The 7,885-nt window shown below is 37.6% G+C and overlaps 1 long non-coding RNA gene across 1 annotated transcript; it reads left to right on the forward strand.

Moving 5' to 3' along the window:
- The first annotated feature begins 2,505 nt into the window (after window positions 1–2,505).
- Window positions 2,506–5,671, forward strand: LOC130682859 (uncharacterized). The gene is made up of 2 exons (XR_008996255.1): window positions 2,506–2,536; window positions 5,414–5,671. It is a non-coding gene; the product is annotated as an uncharacterized LOC130682859 (long non-coding RNA).
- Window positions 5,672–7,885: the final 2,214 nt, after the last annotated feature.

Raw genomic sequence — 7,885 nt, forward strand, 5'->3', positions numbered from 1 at the left:
CTGTAGCTTCGCCTTTTCATGGTGATAGGAATAGTTTGCCGAGCTGGGACGAGTGACGGCTGGAAGAACTTCCCTTCTTGTTCGTTTGTGGCCCTCCTCTCGTGGGAGAACAGCGACCTCTAGTGGCTTGTGCTGGGCAGCTGCGTGCAGATAGGGTTTCTGCTTCCTGCCCGGCTGCTATGGAGTTAATCTCCGCTGTTGCTGTGGGCGTGGCCTGGCTCGGGCAGCTACTCCAAAGTGGTGGAGTCGCGTTGGAGCAGGAGCTGCTGGGAGGCTATTTGTCTCCGTAAGGGGCCTCCCTGCTCCCTGCAGCCCAGGGGTTAGGGTGCCCAGAGATCACTGGATTCCCTACCTTTGGATTAAGTGTCCCGCCCTGCCCCTTTAAGACTTCCAAAAAGCATCCGCCGAAACAAAACAACGACCACAAAAAAAAAAAAAAAAAGAAAAATATTTTTAAATTAAAAAAAAAAATTTTTTTTTAATTAAAAAAAAAGGTGGTCGCTCGTTTTTCTTTATTCTCCATTGCCAGCCTCAGGCCTCTGCTCACCGGTCTTGCTGCCCTGTTTCCCTAGTATTGGGGTCCCTATCCCTTTAAGACTACCAAAAATCGCTTGCCAAAACAAAACAGCAAAAGAAAAATGGGCGCTCGCTTTTCTGGTGTCCTCCTGCGCCAGGCCACCAGTGCCGACTCACTGTTCTTGCTGCCCTGTTTCCCTAGTATTGGGGTCCCTATACCTTTAAGACTTCCAAAAAGTGCTCGCCAAACCAAAACAGCAAAACAGCAAAAAAAAAAAAAAATTTTCGCGCGCTTTTCTCATGTCCTCCGGCACCCGGCCTCCAGTGCCTGCTCACTGTTCTTGCTGCCGTGTTTCCCTAGCATCCAGGGCCCCCTGGGCACGTACTGTGTCTGCACTCTGGCCCGGATGGCTGGGGCTGGGTGTTCGGCAGTCCTGGGCTCCATCTCCCTCCCGCTCTGCCTATTCTTCTCCCGCCGGGAGCTGGGGGGAGGAGCGCTCGGCTCCCGTCGGGCCGGTCTTGTATCTTACCTCCTTCACGAGGAGCTGGGTTCTCTCAGGTGCGGATGTGGTCTGGATATTGTCCTGTGTCCTCTGGTCTTTATTCTAGGAAGGGTTGTCTTTGTTATATTTTCATAGATATATGTTGTTTTGGGAGGAGATTTCCGCTGCTCTACTCACGCCGCCATCTTCCGTCCCTGCGATCACTGGTGTGGCTTTTAAGTGGGTTACTTATATGCATTTTTGCCCATTTGAATCTCAGCTCTGCCCACACCTTTCCCATCAGCATGTGTTATTGATGTCTCACAATTTTTGGGACCACCCTATAAAGTATTGGTGTTCTATTGTTATTCTCTAGTTTATCTGTTTGTTTGCTGCTCAATTGTGATTTTAATTTGTGATTATACTGTCTTTTGGCTTTTCTGTTTTTCTAACAACCAAAATATGTTCCATGAAAATAGAAATTATGTCTTGCCTAGCATGGTACCTGTACAAAATTAGTAGGCGCCACTAAATAAATGATGTTAAAAATAAATGAGATTATTGAAATAATCTGAAAAAGTATTTGTGTAATGCTGAAAACTTTCCAGTAACTAGGATTCAGCTAACTAGACTATGAAGCAACATGATGTAGTGGAAATAACAAATTTGGAAACAACAGACAGAAGTGCTTCTTTCATTTATTGGCTGTGGACCTAGACAAGTTAACTAAACTTCCTGAACCTCCCTTTCCATTTTTGTAAAGCTGGAATGGTGATTCCTAATCACCAAGTGTTCTTGTGAAGATTTGGTGGAGTAATGTAACAACATAGGTACTGTGGCTATGAGAGTAATTGTTCAGAGAATTACTTCACCAATTCCTCAATCTAATGCACATTTTAGACAGAGCTATTTTATTTTTGGACTTAGGCAAGTAGAAGAAAAAATAGGTTCAGATCAGTGAAATTATTTTTAAAAGATATTCAGCGTTTGTTGTGGAGTATATATTTCATTCAGCCTTTAACTCTGTCTCTGTCTGCATCTACAATTTTTTTCAGCAAGAACTGGTATATGTAATCATATTCTTCAGAAGTTATGGGGAACTTAATTATCCATTATGTAATGAAAATGAACTTTTTGAGGTGAGAAAGTGAAGATAGCCAATACATTTTAAGAAGATTTTAAAAGCATTTAAGAGTTTAAAGTGGAACAATAATTAAGGAATCTTTCTGTTCAACCAACTTTGACTATTTCTTGTGTTTCAGAGTGGACCTTATGGGAGCAAATCTCAATTGCTGATACATTTAGGGAATGCTTAAACCGACTTCCTAATTGTGGATAAATTGCAATATTTCCAGAATCTCTCGCCTGGCTTTAGTGCATCTGCATATCAACAGGTGTTTCCAAGGGGTGGAGAGAATTAGTCTATCTTCATATCAATAGGTAATTACAAGGGCTTGCGAGGGTTTATCTGGACCAGAGAGGAAGGGTGAGCTCTCTTCTGCTGCAGCTTGGTGAGGAGAGAGACCAGACAACTGCTCGTAAGCAATAAACAAATTTCTTAACTTTATTTCTCCCTTTGACTGATTTTGATTTCAAAATTATTTTGCCTGGGATTTTCCCCTTGGAGTTACACTACTATAACATGATTTCTGACTAAACATAAATTTGAGGCCCTATCTCAGTTGTTGCCATATTTGAAACCTTGCTGTAATGATATACCTTCTAGAATGGAGACTGTATTAAAGTATCAGGAGGCTCTGTCTTACATATTCTCCAGGAGGACTGAATTACTAAATATTCTTAAGGTCTTAAGGACCATTTGATGAGGTTTTTCTTAAGATATGGTGGTCTCATGTCATAAATTATTGAGCACAGTCTTAGGATGTTGTTTTTAGATGTATGGTTTCATCTTAAAAACTTAGACATTCAAAATGAGGAGGATTTCTCTCTTACACATTGGTTTCATGCAAAAAAGTGGACAATGGTGAATATAAGATCCTATTGAAACTTGAACTGAGTGTACTATTTGGAAAATTACTTCTTTTGAGTTCATGTTTATTTAATAGTAACTACTTTAAAACACATTGCAAATAATTCTGATTTCAAGATCTTTATGTTTGAGCTAGCTACTCAGAAATTTCTTCTTCCTTACTTGTTTATTAATACAGTTGCTGAAAAAGAAGCTTTATGTTTTAGAACACTCAATTTATTAGAAGTAAACCTATGGAAATTCATGAGTTAAACAGATTTTTAATAATATAATTTCATTAGTTTCAATTTGCCAAGGCAGGCACATCAACTCTAAAATGACTGACTTCTTTGACTATTAATATAAGCCTTGAAAGTTTCATATGTAGGAAAGAAAAGCACTAGGAGTGGCTTCAGAGCATTTTTCTAGTCATTTTGGATTTGCTTTACTAGCATGCTTTCTTATGTATTGTGACCGTTATTTGTTTTAATGTCTTGATGCAAAAATGGAAAATTTTTAATGGAAATGAATTTTAAAGAATGAAGAGTTCAATAGAATATTTGGTTCAATAATATATATGAAATGAACTATTATAGCATTTATCTTCATGGCCAGGCCATTTGTGAGTTATCTTTCTCATTTTTAATGATAGATACTATAACTCAACAATCCATCATGAATTCTTTAAAAATTTACCCATTTTGCAGCAATACATTGCTCATGCTTCCCTGATATGAGACAATTTAAGCATGAGTTATTTTATATGCTTATTCGAAAGGTGGCTACAGTCTATAAACAGCACTGTTGGAGAAGGTCATATTGCAATTGATGTCCCATCTAAAATATGATTCAGCTAGTCAGAGTGACTTAATTTGGGAAATTCTTTCTCTACTTACTCTACAGCTCAGTATTCATTACTATGTAATCAACAGGTAATAGTTTAGGATGAAAATAACCACTGCCTGCAGATAATCCTGAGGAAAAAAAATACCTCAATTCTCTGCTGCACAAAGGAAGATGTCATACTTTGTTGTCACTTCTCAGAAGCCTTCTTCTAATTGTTGACATTTTTTCTGAAACCACTTGTGTATCACCAATGCCTCATTCCACATCACAGGTATAATTACAGGATAATTTGTGTTAAGAGATTTTACCTAGTCAAAAGCAAGTGCTAAGGGATAGAGTCAATGATTTATTTAACCCAAGACCATGGAATATGGACAGTCTCTAGCTTTTTTGAGGAAGGACATTAGCTTTGGATTTCTAAGGTAAGGACATTATATGGAGAATTCCAGTGAATTTGCACAATGGAAGAAAAGTTATATTGCAATGGTGTTATTTAATTGTGTCATGAATGCTGCCATCTTGAACCAGTTATCCCAGAATCATATTAGATCCAGAACAATAGATTTCAGGAACTGAAGTATTATTCACTGGAATCTCTGATGAATCTTGCATGCATATGAAAACTTAAATACTTATAATCAAGACATGATTATTTTTAAATGGTTTCTGCATTAAGGTTTCTATTCTAGTCATTTCTAATTTAAGTGCAGGATATAAATGTTTCAGTTGTAAGGTGCTTCAGTACAACTTAACCTTATATTAGAGTACCTTAAAGAGAGAAATAAACTATACCATTTTATTCCATGTATGTTCTGCTTGAAACTTTCACAGTATTTTGTAACTTCTCAAACAAACTGAAAACAGAGGATTTTAAGCTCTTTTGGAACTCTCCCAAGAGGTAGAGCAGCAGTATTTCTTGTAGCCAAAGATTTCTCTGATAAGAGTATACACTATTGCTGGCATATCAGAAGTAAAAAAAAATTCTTAGAATTAAACACTCATTTCCATTTTGGTTGTGACATAACTGACAGGTTCTTTAGATTCTAGTTCAATATATAACACATTGTATATATAACATATAACAGACAGAACATTGGATTCCCCTGTGCTAATCAGAGTTTGGTCTGATTATGTATATATATATATATACATATATATATATATATATATATGTATATATAACATATAACAGACAGAACAAGAGATTGTGCTGCTCCAATCTCTTTCCTGAGTAAACAGTAAGGCTTCCAACTTTGATCTGTGCCCAGAACAAAAGGAGGCTCTGTAGCCCGTGCAGGTAGTACATGCATCTACCTCTTGGATATATGATCTAACAGATCCAAAAGTACTTGAAATATCTATGTTAGATAGGAATGCAGGTAGGAAAACTCAGGAGAATTCTAGTGAAGAACACCATGGTTTATGGAGTGCCTGGATATTATCTAATTGCAAAGTAAACATTACCTAAATTACTGAGCTATAAATTCAGGCCTACACAGCTGTATTGTGTCATCAATGACACTGGAGTTCAACAGAAGCTAAGATGTAAGTAAGTTGCTTGAGCAGGTCTCTCATACCCAAGTAACACTTTCTTTTGTAGCTTTGTTGCCTCTCCTTCAAACCTATGACATCTTGGGCATGAATAATGCGCTAGACCCACTCAGATGGCCTTGAAGGACTGCATGAAAGAAATCCTTCTAGGAGGCAGAAGTTCAAGCATGCATCTGGGTTTTTGCTTTATCTAAAAGAAAAGATGGTATGAGGTGTAGATCTGTATTATGTCATTCCAAGTAGCTGAAATTTTGGCCAAATGATCAGGAACTTGGAAGAAATAAAGCTGAAGAATTGTTGACTAGAAGGTCTTGGGAAGAGGTATATGAGGATGAACCACTCAGAATGGTCACAGAATGTGGATTTTTGTATCTCATGATCATGGGGATCAATTGCATAGAAAACTCAATAATCAGATGGACAAGAAGAGCCAGTTTATAGACATCATTGAGCTTTTCTCTCCAGCCACCCCAGGGCTCACTCAATAACTGTGTGTACAAAATAGCCATGTCAGGGACATAAGCTATGCAAGGGCTCAACAGTGTAGACTTACCCACACCATGCGGGATCTGATTCACAGTAATGTTGAGTGATAAGCCTGCCAATAACAAAGAGCAATCCTGAGTCTCTAATATGATACTATTCCACAGTGGCACTGGCAAGTTACCTAGACTTCCCTGAAATAGACATTAACTTTGATATGGATTTGTCTTTCCTATGCAGAATACTTTTGCCATCACTATCTAATGTTTTATTCACCACCCTGCTTTTCTGTGCAATATTGCTATCAACTAAAGAACAGAAAATAAGCAATAAAAAAAACCTATGCCTATGGAGTTCACTGTTGTTTCCATGTAATCCATCATCCAAAAACAGCTTGTATGGTAGAATGGTGAGATGATCTACTGAAGATTAGAATGATGAAATGATGTATTAAAGGCTCAGTTACAGTGCTAGCTAGGTCAAAGCTCCTTTTGAAGCTGGGGTAATATTCCACATGATGTCATATATGCTCTAAGAAGCAACCAATGCATGGTGATTTTTTTCTTTAAGCCAGGGTAGTGGAACAATGTGGTGACAGTAGGAGTAGCTCCTCCAACTACTACCCCTAGTGATCACTTGTAAAATTTTGTTTCCTATTCTGTGCTCTGCTGGTTTAGAGGTCTTAATTATGAAGTGAGTAATGCTTCTACCAGGGACTCAAAAGCTTCCATTGAATTGGAAGTTGAGAAATTCACTTGGCTGTTTTGGTCTCCTTATGTTGTTGAACCAAGAAAAATATAAAGGGGTCAATAAAGAGGTTGGTGTGATTGATCTTGTTTACCAAGGAGAAATAGATGCTACTTATTAATAGGGACAGAGAGGAGGATGTTGGAGACTCAGAAGTTTTTCTGGGTGCCTCTTAATGCTTCCATATCCAGTGATAAAATTTAATGGCAGACCAACTACAGCAACCCCAAAACAATAGGACTACACATGCCTTAGGCTCTTGGAAATTAAAAGTTTGGGTCATCAGGTGTAGAATCCTGAATGTCAAGAGTTATGCAGAGTCTGAGACTTTACTGCAAGGGCAAGTTAGCCTGTCATAGTTTCATGGATATTGGCAAGAGACATCAGACTCATAGGTCAGGCAAAAGGGACTTTTTAATTACCATAATAGTAATAAACATAGTGTCAGCATTTGTATTATATATGCTCTAAAAATATAATTTTGAGTGCAAATATATATATGTATATATTGTACTGGACAATCAATAAACTTACCCTTTGCTTCAGAGGGAGACATTATCTCTTCCTTCAAAGACTAGTTGCTATTCAGCTATCCTTGAAATGACAATCTTGATTGAAAGGTGTGCAGAAACTTGAGGGATTCATGGAGAACGGTCTTCCAATGACCAGTTTAGGTGACTGATAAGGGCAAAAGAAAAGTAGAATATAGTAGAAGTTTACCAATTATGATCTTGTGAATAGTTTCAGAATTAAGGGCTCTGGCGACTATGCATATATATTTTATCCTTGCTTTTTTATGTATATACTTAAATATACTAAGTGTTTCTCTCCCGTTCTCTACTGTTTCATATAGTATGTTCTGGTTGTGAATAACATTATTATTCATTGTTTCCATTACAAGTCACCTATCAAAGAAAGATTGTTCCTGAGCTAGAAAATAAAGTAACATTATCCAGGCATTGATACAGTAATTTATGGAACTTTTTGTCTTTTTTTTTGTGGCAGAGAAAGGTTGAGAGTGTCTTTAATTAGTATAAGAGATAGTTGTATTTATGTTAGTTCAAAGTGTGTCTTTGACATTATTATTGTTTAGAAGGTTAACTTTGGGCTGAAACCTGTGAATGAACATTGAATATCTAAAGGGTAGATGTTATCTGATATTGTAACTGATTCCCAGTTCTCCCTGACATTCTAGACTCTGCTTGTACTGTAGCAGAACAAAGCCTGGAAAATATATTTTCCCTTACCAGCAGTGTGCCACTAGATGCTGTGAATCAGGGCTCATGCACAA

This window comes from Manis pentadactyla, chromosome 3 (assembly GCF_030020395.1).
Source record: "Manis pentadactyla isolate mManPen7 chromosome 3, mManPen7.hap1, whole genome shotgun sequence".
NCBI classification, from domain to species: domain Eukaryota; kingdom Metazoa; phylum Chordata; class Mammalia; order Pholidota; family Manidae; genus Manis; species Manis pentadactyla.